General features: G+C 36.6%; 1 protein-coding gene across 7 annotated transcripts in view; it reads left to right on the forward strand.

Moving 5' to 3' along the window:
• Positions 1–12,255, forward strand: part of bahcc1a (BAH domain and coiled-coil containing 1a) — a 104,018-nt gene that overhangs the window by 14,463 nt on the left and 77,300 nt on the right. For 3 of the 7 annotated variants that reach the window (XM_074656578.1, XM_074656582.1, XM_074656581.1), the window contains exon 1: positions 11,045–11,437. The exons of 1 other annotated variant lie outside the window; for it this stretch is intronic. The gene's annotated coding sequence lies outside the window, so the exon portion shown is untranslated. Of the gene's footprint in view, positions 1–11,043; positions 11,438–12,255 lie in introns of those variants that run through there. 3 more of the 7 variants (XM_074656580.1, XM_074656585.1, XM_074656583.1) reach the window with 2 other exon arrangements.

The following is a 12,255-nucleotide window of genomic DNA, read 5'->3' on the forward strand; positions in this document are numbered from 1 at the left end:
GGGCTTTCAATCCATAAAAATCTTTACTCGCACATTTTTTATCTGTTCAAAATGTACCTGAAAGAGAGATTTGTCACGTATTTAATACTCTTATCAACAAAGGAGTGGTTAAATATGCTGCTTTATGCAGATGTATGTATATATTTATTACTGGAAATCAATTAACACCAAAAAACAATGACAGATATTGTCCAGAAACCCTCACAGGTACTGCATTTAGCATACAAAATATGCTCACATCATAACAAGGCAAACTCAAGCCCAAACAGGCAACAACAGCTGTCAGTGTGTCAGTGTTCTGACTTGACTATGACTTGCCCAAACTGCATGTGATTATCATAAAGTGGGCATGTCTGTAAAGGGGAGACTCGTAGGTACCCATAGAACCCATTTTCATTCACACATCTTGAGGTCAGAGGTCAAGGGACCCCTTTGAAAATGGCCATGACAGTTTTTCCTCGCCAAAATTTAGTGTAATTTTGGAGCGTTATTTAACCTCCTTCATCAGGTTTTCTAGTTTCATATGATGCCAGTATAGCTTAAAAACTGAGCTCACTACAACCGCCGAAAGGTCGATTGCGTTATTATCATGTTAACTTCGACAGCCCTAAGAATAAGACAACACTTTACTGTGTCTAGACTGCATTTTTAGCTCTATGTTTGCTGGCAAATAATTCTCAATGTATATCCAGTGGTTTATTTTTATTTTGTCTCTTGCTTTATGTGGGTCTAATTGTTTGGCAAATCGGAAATAATCATCTTAATAAGTCATTAAGATTAAATAAGTCATTTTAGTATAAATGGTGGAACAATCAGTCGTGCATAATCAACCTGGAGGGGTTTTAGAGCACATGTTGCTCATTGAACTGACTCCGTCCGCTGCATGTTTCTTTTTTCCTCCACTCCGTCGTTGCCGCAATCATCTGGCATTGTTAAACTTTTATCTTTGGCACACGTCGCCGGCTCGTCAGGTGGGCAGCGAGGGGCGATAACTGCATATTTGAAGATCCATAAAAAGGGCCCTCATATCTTTGGGAGTCGTATCGGCCGGGGACACTGAAATACAGCTCATCACTTTTATGTCGGAACCACCAGTCGGCCATTGGGATGTGAGATTAATATGACAGAGGGGCCATCTGCTATGGGGGGGGGCACAATGGCGAGCAGGGAAACTAGTTTAGGCCTTGCAGAGGACGTTTTTAATTGGACGCTCCATGTAAAAAGCATATACATGTCATATAAACTGATTCGTTGGTATGATGGCTGGGCTGGATTTATAGCAGCAAGCAAAGAGACATAGAGAGAGGAAGAAAAAGTAGTGCACGGAGGCTGTACACTAGTTATTACCTAACAATCAATACAGCACATCAGATAACTGAAGTTTTACTCTGATTGCTCAAAAGTTTTTTGTGATCAGATGCCATTTTAACATGTTCTGATGTCAGTGTATGCTTGTTATTGTTGATGCAAGCACCAACAAAGACTTTTAACCAAGCCACCCATTCTTAGTTAGGGCCGTAGCCTGCTGTGCTGCAAGGCCTGAGTCACTGGATCCCTATTGATCATTCATCAGTAACCGGTGGCCCCCGGGCCTCTGCACCTTCTTGATTCAGTTCACAGAGAGGTGGACAGTTGCCACGGTTATACTCTGGGTTCATTTTCTGGCATCAAACATGTTTGGCTGTCAAAGTTTTTCTACTCTGAGGTTTACATTATTGATTGTTTGGTCACTATGCAAAGTTAAAGTTTTATCATTGTTTGTTCAAGTGTAAAAGAAGTTTTTGTAGCTGATTTACAGCCTCTATGTCAGGGATCTTTTTCCTCTGAGAGCTAATTTGACAAAATGAAAATGGCTTGTTGTACATCACCAATAGCAGAGAGAATTTCTGTCTTACTTTTATGGCCCTTTAATAACGTTTTAGGCACCGCGATCATTGACTCTATTACAATCCCACCGTAGGCAAAGGGTTTGTGTTTCATTAGTATGTGCGTCACTAAATGAATCCTCTGCTACGATGGCCTTCTTCGTCAGTTTGGTAAACAGAGACTGTTGTCTTTCAAGCGTTGTTTCCCCTTTACCTTCTCTGTTCGTAGACCGATACCAGCAGGAAATTCCCATGAAAAGTTGCTGTGGACTTTAGTGAAGTGGCGCTCAATGATACATCTTTTATACATGCAAATGACACACACACATTTATCATTTGCATTTGTGAAAAGAAAAAAAAACTCTGTTTCCGATTCCTCATGAAAATAGTATATTTTGTAGTCTTTTATTGGCTATTTTCTGCGGTCATTGTCTAGTCTGCTAACATCGCCTAATGTTACGGCATCACTGATGTAACCAAACGTGATTGGCAAATAATAATTTCGTGTCAGAAGGGGGCGGGAGGACTGTGAATTTGATTGGATAGAAATTTAAACAGGTTTACAAAGAGACTTTGTGTTATCAAATTTATGTACGTACTCTTCTAACCTTTAGGGAGCCACTCAGAGATGCATAGCGAGCTACTGGTAGCTCGCAAGCTGCTCTATGTCATCCCAGCAGCTACAGTATATGGACATTTGTTATTCTTTGCAATAATCCTCCAGTGTCCATTATCTTCATATCAAATTACGTTGTAGCCAAAAAGACATCATTTACAGTTAATGGAATGTAAACGGTGATTCACACACGTTCCTTATTGTGACGTTTCATGATAATCTCGTCTCCGTCGTCTCATCTGCATGCAGAGGATTTTAGCAACTTGAAGCAGGCTCTGCTGCATAACACAATCTCTCTCATATCCCTATATATATCTATATATATAGATATATAGATATATCTATATATCTATATATATATATAAAAGCAGGACAAATACATAGCCTTGCACCATTCCACTGCCAACAGACTTCTTGTGGTGTGTGTTTTCTATCAAACTGGCTAGAGAAATAAATCAGAATATCTTAATAAATCAGCCCTAACAAATTTTAAGGTGTTTGTGTTGTGTAAAGTGAATGCAGAGATCTGTGAATGAAAAGAGGAGGAAGACCTGGGTCTGGGAGATACCAGGCCTGCGTCTGGGACCCTGAACTGATCTACATGATCGCTGCCCAGTTCAGCCATGTGATGCTTATGCAACGCCCCAGCAACCTGCAGCTGGGGGAGAAATCAATCACACCACAAACCCCCTTTTCTTCTCCTCAAACAAGAGCTTTTTTAGAGACAACAGCCATCTTGGGTCACATGACCATGGGAGCATCATGCAAACCAACCCCCCCCCACCACCGACCCAGTGTCTCCCATGCAGCACCCCTCGCTGCAGATGTTGGATAACAACGTGGCTGATGAGTTTAATAATGGAGGCACAATGTTGCTCTTGTGTGTTGTTAAGCCTTGGACAGCTGTGTTAGACACCCACGATCACAAGACTTGGTCAAGGAACATAATGACTTAATGTGTGAGACCGTCTGAGGCAATCAGATCAATCGGGCTTATGAACGGAGAGTCAATAAAGCTGTTTATTCATTTATCCTATATTTATATTATATATTATATCATCAGTGCATTGGTATTTAAGGAAATGCTGACATACACACACTTATATAAGACAACATAGGCCTCCAAATGGGTTAAATTGGTACATTTAGATCTGAGACTGCTGGTGAATTAGTATAATTCATATTCACAAGTTCACTTTTAAAAAACTTTTAGTCCATTGCTGATCGCGTGGAATCGTACTAGCAGCCTCCAACTGGTGATGAACTTTGCAAATGTTGTCATTTCCATTGTGGGCCTGCAGGGCTGCAGGAGAAACAGCCTCCTGATATCCCCACTGAGGTAATGAGGGGGTTAAAATATGATGTTAAGTTCCCTGGCTGGTGAACTTAAAAGTAAAGAAGGGCAAGGGTGCCGGAGGATGTCACAGGTCTGCAGGTTATAGTGCAGATGACTAGATCTTCCATACCCATCAGCCTACTAATACATATCCATACAATGCATGCATGCTTCAGAATCATTGAGCGAAAGGGCCATTTTTTTATTTAATTGTATTAATTTTTAAAGGGTTAAAATATACTTATTTATCAAAATTAGACGTTTGGTCTATACTGGATAGGGTACGTCTCTGTTGCTAAAACTGAAACGTGTTAGGCCACATCTCAGCGAGATTTATCTAAAAATACTAACATTTTTATTAGTGTGGTTTTCTCCTTGAAGTGAATACAGATCCATGTAACAGCGCCAGCCTGCAGTAGGCTTCTGCCATATGCCACTACAATTCAAGCAACACACACACACACACACACACACACACACACCAATCTCCACCTCAATTAGGCCAATTCATCCATGATAAACATAAAAAATATATTTCATGTTATTTATATTTTTCAAGACTACTCTTGAAATGCAAGCTGTTGCAAAAATAAACCTGTCCATATGTGATTCATTTCATCTTAATTAATATATCGACTGATGATCAGATCATGTGTGCACGCACGACTGCTCACACACACACATAACACACACACAAACACAGGGGTCAAAGGTTGTCAACCCACTCCAAATTATTTCTGTTTCATGACTTAACTTGGCCAAACTGAACGCATAAAAGCTGATCCCAAGTCATGCATTCACTCATTTTGGAGGATTCATTTTTAAATAGCGAGTTAGTGCAGTGAGGTTTTCAGCATTTAAGTAGCTAAATAATGAAGAAGATCTATTTAACATGTAAAATGTGCATATAACTTTAATTTCCAGGTAATTTAAAGCATTTTTGTTTCAAATTTTCCCTATAAAACTAATATTTTTCTTGTATTTTATGCTGCTGTCAGATGTTCCAGATGATCCGCCATGCTTATAGAGTGTTTTATGTGTGGAAATAAAAGCATATACAACCAGTTTGTCTATCCTTAATATCCAAGGGTCCTTCCTCCGTCTATAGATGTGGGTGGGAGGCACACACTGTCAATCATCAACGCTTCATTGATCAAGGACAATCCTCCTCGTAAAATTGGTCTTTTTCTCAAGAAATCACTCACTCCGCATTAATTATCACTCTGCCCGTGTGTGTGTGTGTGTGTGTGTGTGTGTGTGCGCGCGTGTCTGTGTGTGTGTGTGTGTGCATGCGTGTGCTTGTGCGTGTGCAGCTAACCACCTCTTCCACATTGCATGAACTCACTCGAGAGAGGAGCCCTGAACGATGAGATGAAATACCAACACCTTCTGCTAAAATACAAGTTAGTATTCAAGCAAAGCAGCCGACCTTTTGTACCAGCTCACACAGCAGCAGGGCAGTATACACACTGGAATAGTGTCAGCTGTGGCAAATGACGTTATGGTCACACTGGGTAGATGCAAAAAAATATATATATATATAAATCCATTAAATTCAGCTCAACGTTGATGTGTGCAAGTGAAGATAATTTATGAAATCTTTTCTATTTATTTTTATTGATGTAGGTCTCAGTTATGTGAATGTAGGCTGTAAATAAATAACATTGAGCCAGTTTCATCTACCCAAAAATTAAATAAATGCAATTGAAAAAATAAAGAATGTAATGTATTTCTGTTGGGCCATCTAAAGAGCTTTAAAAAAAAAATACAATTGAAAAAAAATAAAGAATATGTTGTATTTTTGTTGAGCTATCTAAAGAGCTTTAAAAATAAATAAATACGATTGAAAAAAATTATATTTTGTATATCTGTTGGGCCATCTAAAGAGCTTCAAAAAATAAATACAATTGAAAAGAATAAAGAATATTTTGTATTTTTGTCTTGCCATCTTAAGAGCTTTAAAAAAAAATACAATTGCAAAGAAATAAAGGATATTTTGTATTTGTGTGGGGCCATCAAAAGAGCTTCAAGAAAATAAATAAATACAATTGAAACATAAATAATATTTTGTATTTACAGTGTACAGTGTTGGGCTATCTAAATACATAAATAAATAAAAGAAAATAAATGAAAAATAAATGTGGGTTAGGGGTCACACACACACACACACAAAAATGAGGTAATAATTTAAAAACAATTGTGTTATTGTCATGAGTATTAATAGCTTGCTTGTACATTTTATTTCCATGTGATCTCACAGTACATGAAACATACATTTTTGCAGAGTAAAAAAAAACGATAAAAATGTTACTAGTTTAATGCACAATAGTGTAGAGAAATAACCAAAATGAAAAGTAAATGAAGACAATTATCTTCTTTATTATTATTATTATTATTACAAAACAAACATTTAAAAAAAAATCTGAAAGTGGCAGCTATTTATTCATCCAAAAATCAGTGAAGTATTTTCAGAAAAAAAGAAAAACGTGATAAAATAAACTGTAGTTGTATGCAGCACATTTATCTTCGTGTACTCGCTATCTATAATAACGCCATGAGCGCATTTTTACACCCTAATCTGAATTTACCGACCTAAAGCCAAACCACAGCTATTATTAAAACAGCATGCGATGTGCATCCGATTAACTCAAATTTTTATTTCAAACAAATTACAGATTTTTTTTGTTGTTGTTTAACCGCAGTATAAATAACCCCACGACGACAAACCTCATGCAGCCGCACGTTAAAATGGTGAAAGACTCCATGCAGCAGATTTCTCTCCATTGACGCGCACTTCAGCAGGACGATCCAGCAACTCTCTCTCTCTCTCTCTTTCTCTCTTTAAACCTGAATTGTTTTCATAACTTTTCATAATGATTAGGCATCTCTGCTCCCGCATTTATCCAAAAAACTAACCTCGATTATTTTAAATATCCAACATATAATTTCCCCTCTCTCTGTAGCCAGTAGCCTCATTCTCTTTGATTCACGCTTGACTCATATGGCTTCAGGGCCAATGGGGGTCCGCCTTTGGGGCGCCTTGAAACCGCCTCTTCGTATCCCCTTTCATCATCTAACCCGGGTCGCCTTGAAACCGCAGGGCCAGTTATTGCCTTTTTTTTTTTTTTTTTTTTTTTTTTTTCAGACAGCACCAATGCGGACTGGCCATCAGCCAATCAGAGGCTTGTTTACACTCTGTGACTGACAATGCTCTGGAGCTGCGCCAGCCAATCAGAAGCTCGCATACAGGGATGAAGGAGGGAGGGGGGGGATTCATTTGTAAACATTTAATGTAATAACCAAAGTCCATAGTAATAACAGGAGGGAAATATTGGGATTACTGTCTTGTCTGTATGATTTAGAGTATAGAGTTTCAAGAAAAAGCACTTATCAAAAAAAAATCTAAAGAAGGGAAAAAATGTACAGATAGTGGAGTGTTTGATGATCATAAATGCCTTGAATTATTAGGAAAATGATTAGAAAAATTAGGAAATATTTGGAATACTGTCTTGTCTGCATGATTTAGAGTATAGAGTTTCAGTAAACATCTAAAAAAAACATCTAAAGGAGGAAAAAATATAGACAGTGGAGTGTTTGATGATCATAAATGCCTTGAATTATTAGGAAAATGTTTAGAAAAATTAGGAAATATTGGGACTATTATCTTGTCTGCATGATTTAGATTAGAATTTCAAGACACTTCTAAAAAAAACATCTAAAGAAGGGAAAAAAATATAGACAGCGGAGTGTTTGATGATCATATAAATGCCTTGAATTATTAGCAAAATCTTTTTTTTTTAAATGTATGTTTTTAGTGACAGCTGACAGCAGAGATAAGCTGCTACTTCAATTTAATGTTGCAAAAAAACATAATTTATTCAGCTGTATTTATTTGTAGCTGTGATTCATTTGTAAACATTTAATGTAATAACCAAAGTCAATAGTAATAACAGGAGGGAAATATTGGGATTACTGTCTTGTCTGCATGATTTAGATTATAGAGTTTCAAGAAAAAGCACTTATCCAAAAAACATCTAAAAAAAGAGAAAAAAAATATAGACAGTGAGTGTTTGATGATCATAAATAGCCTTGAATTGTTAGCAAAATGTTTTGTTTTTTTAAATGGATGTTTTTATTGACAGCTGACAGCAGAGATAACTTCAATTTGATGTTGAAAAAATATAATTTATTCAGCTGTATTTATATTTGGAACATTTCAAAACTGTTGTGTTTTTTTTTGTTTTTTTAAACATTACTGAATAAATTTATTTTTATAATTTCTATTGTATTATTATTTTCAGCACTTTTTCTATTTAAGGGCTTTTTGTGACAGGCTTCAATCTCCAAGTCACATAGGAGTAAAGAGAAATAAATTAATTAATTAATTAATAAATTCATTATAATTAATACGACCACTACTACTACTACTACTACCACTAAAAATAATAATAATGTTAATAATAATACACACCGTTTTAAGGTGTTATCAATCTTTTTGTCTATTTTATCTACTCTGCTTTTCTTTTTTTTTTAGATCGTTCCGACTTAAAGCTATTAGTAAATGTCAAATAGGCAGGGTAATGCAGGCTATACAATACAATACAATACAATAAATCTTTATTGTCCACCATGGTGGAAATTTGTCTTCGGCTCACCAAACACAGGAAACAACAACGTTAAAAAAAAACAGACAAGCAGTTAGTAAAAACAAATACATAGACAGGAGTGATTACTAGGGCTGTCAATCGATTAAAATATTTAATCGCAATTAATCGCAAATAAATCACACTTTTTTTATCTGTTCAAAATGTACCTTAAAGGGAGATTTGTCAAGTATTTAATACGCTTATCAACATGGGAGTGGGCAAATATGCTGCTTTATGTAAATGTATATATATATTTATTATTGGAAATCAATACCAACACAAAACAATGACAAATATTGTCCGGAAACCCTCACAGGTACTGCATTTAGCATAAAAATATGCTCAAATCGTAACATGGCAGCAACAACAGCTGTCAGTGTGTCAGTGTGCTGACTTGACTATGACTTGCCCCAAACTGCATGTGATTATCATAAAGGGGGCATGTCTGTAAAGGGGAGACTCGTGGGTACCCATAGAACCCATTTTCATTCACATATCTTGAGGTCAGAGGTCAAAGGGACCCCCTTTTTGAAAATGGCCATGACAGTTCATCCTCGCCAAAATTTTGCGTAAGTTAGTAAGCTAGTATGACACAGTACAACCTAAAAATCATATGTTAATGCGTTAAATAAATTAGTGGCGTTAAAATGAATTTGTTATTATCGCACTAACTTTGACAGCCTTTATTATTACACATTAAAGGTCCCATAGTATAAAAAACAGTTTTTTTATTATAAAGCAGGCTGAAGTCCTTTATAAATACTGTGAAAGTATCGAAACACTCAATCCACAGGGAAATACACACAGCCCGTATTCAGAAACTCTGCATTTGAAACAAGCTGTTTGGATTTCTGCCCATTCGTGATGTCACGAATATACAATATTCAGACCCTTGACACAATTTTAAAAGTAAACATTCTAAATGTGTCCCAGTTTATTCCTGGTTGCAGTGTATGTGAATGTCATCAGCTGACAGGAAGTACACATGGACCCAAGCTGTTGCCTAGCAACGCAATTCTTTCGCAATTCCGTCAAAATGCGCTAAAACGGAGCGTTTCAGACAGAGTGTGAATACAGGCATATTCAAGCAGACAGTATGAGGTAAATAAAGGTTTTTTTAAAACATTACAGCATGTAAACATGTTCTAGTAGAAACACAAAATACAAGTATGAACCTGAAAATGAGTATGATATGGGACCTTTAAAACAGTTCATGTCTGCAGTTTAGATCTGCTTTGTCACTTTGTTGAGTTAATGATATTGATGGGATGAAGGAGTTTTTAAACACATTTTTAATAAATTGAAATTCCATTTGGAGCATTATCCAAGTGAATTGCTATTCTGACAATTACATTTTATTATTTTACTTTTCTTATGCATTTTAAGCTGATGTGCCCATGCAGGCTGCACTATAAGCTCTATTGTAAGTGATGTGGGAACCATCCCGTGCTTTAAATCTGGCGCTTCTCTCTCTGTTTAGCATTGCCAGTCACAACACCATAAATTCACATATCTTGAGGTCAGAGGTCAAGGGACCCCTTTTGGAAAATGGCCATGCCAGTTTATCCTCGCGAAAATTTTGCGTAAAATTTTTAAGCATTAATATCGATGGGATGAAAAACATATTTTTAATTCTAATTTCATTTGTAGCATTATCCATTGCTATTCTGAAAATGGCCATGCCAGTTTACCCTCGCCAAAATTTTGCGTACGTTTGGAGCGTTATTTACAACAAGCTAGTATGACACAATACAACCTAAAAATCGTAATGCGTTTAAGAAATTTAATGGCGTTAAAATGAATTTGTTATTATCGCTCACTTTGACAACCCTAATTATTTATTACACATTAAAACAGTTCATATCTGCGGTTTAGATCTGCTTTGTCACTTTGTTGAGTTAATAATATAGACTTTTTAAACACATTTTTAATTCTTATTTCATTTGTAGCATTATCCATTGCTATTCTGACAATTGCATTTTATCATTTACTTTTCTTATGCATTTTAAGCTGTGCCCAGGCTGCACTATAAGCTCTATTGTAAGTGATGTTGGAACCATCCCGTGCTTTAAATCTGGCGTTTCTCTCTCTGTTTAGCATTGCCATTCACCACACCATAAATTCACATATCTTGAGGCCATGACAGTTTATACTCGCCAAAATTCTGTGTAAGTTCAGAGCGTTATTTACGACAAGCTAGTATGACACAGTACAACCTAAAAATCTTAATGCATTAAAGAAATTAGTGGCGTTAAAATTAATTTTGTTATTATCGCGCTCACTTTGACAGCCTTAATTATATTACACATTAAAACAGCTCATGTCTGCGGTTTAGATCTCCTTTGACTTAATATTGGTGGGATGAAGGACTTTTTAAACACATTTTTTAATTCTAATTTCATTTGGAGCATTATCCAAGTGAATTGCTATTCTGAGAATTACATTTCATTATTTTACTTTTCCTATGCATTTTAAGCTTCTGCCCAGGCTGCACTATAATCTCTATTGTAAGTGATTTTGCACCATCCTGTGCTTTAAATCTGGCGCTTCTCTCTCTGTTTAGCATTGCCAGTCACCACACCATTGGCCTGCGCTGCCGGCCAATCACAGCGCTCCGTATCTGCAGGGCGGTGCGGCTCTAGCTCATTAACATGCAGGTATCCAACCAATGGGAGGCGTGTTTACCCTGCTCCGAGACGCGAGGTACGCAGTTGCACCGGGAGAGAAACCGCTGCTCGGAGATCCGAGCCGAGATCCAGCCAGGCCGGAAGCCCCCACAGTCCCACAGCTGAAGCTGCTGAAGCAGGCTCCTGCAGCCTCACATTGGACATATATACTGTAGGATCTCACCACATGCTCCACTTCAGATTCTCATTTTTTTAAATGGGCGTCGCACCTGGCCTTGCTCCTTCCCTCCCTGTGTTTTTTTTTTGTGATTTTATAATTTATTGTTATGCAAGGATTTAACATACCAGTAAGTAGTAATTTTTTATACACTTTATTTATTTATTTTTTTAATTAATAAAACATTTTAAGGCCTGTTTCCTTATTGTGAGATGACTGTATTTTAGTTTTTAAAAAATAAATATATATGTGACAGGCTGTTCATTATACACAGTGCAGTGCTATAATTTACAAAATAGCAAAACAGGATGTGTGAGGTGTATCCTATGTGGAATAAATCCATGATTTAACGCATTCAGCTGACACCTTTACTATTATATTATATATTTTTTTTACCAATATTATTATTATTAATAATAATAATAATGATATGTTTCATTATAATTTGACGTTAGGAGTGTAATTAGATACAATATTTAATTACTAATCGACGACTTATTATGTTGATTTTAATTATCCTATTAGAAATAAGCTTTTTTTTTTTGCAATTAACCAAGATTTAAAAAACATTATTAAATTGTTAAAAATGTAGGCCTATAGCCTTTATTTTTTTGTTAAGGTGTCGGTGAGGTGTCGATTATGTTTTTAGTCTATTTGCAATAATAAGCGGATAATTTGCATTGAGAGGAATGAGCGGGACGTGTTTCTACTCGAGCCCGGCCGAGGTGCACTCTCTGCCGGCCAGCTCAGCCACGGAGGGCCGCTCTCTCTCTGGCTCTCTCCTCGCAGAGCGGTGCGACTCATACAGCTGTAATTTGATTTATTATCTGCTTTCGATTGGATTCTGTAAATGCAATTGACCGCTGCTTAATGAATTATATTAGAGGGCGTCGATTATTTGAATTAAAAAAATTGTAGCTTATATATTTGTTGGAGGAGGGAAAGAGA

The sequence above is a fragment of the Sebastes fasciatus genome, chromosome 13 (genome assembly GCF_043250625.1).
Source record: "Sebastes fasciatus isolate fSebFas1 chromosome 13, fSebFas1.pri, whole genome shotgun sequence".
In the NCBI taxonomy this organism is placed as follows: Eukaryota; Metazoa; Chordata; class Actinopteri; order Perciformes; family Sebastidae; genus Sebastes; species Sebastes fasciatus.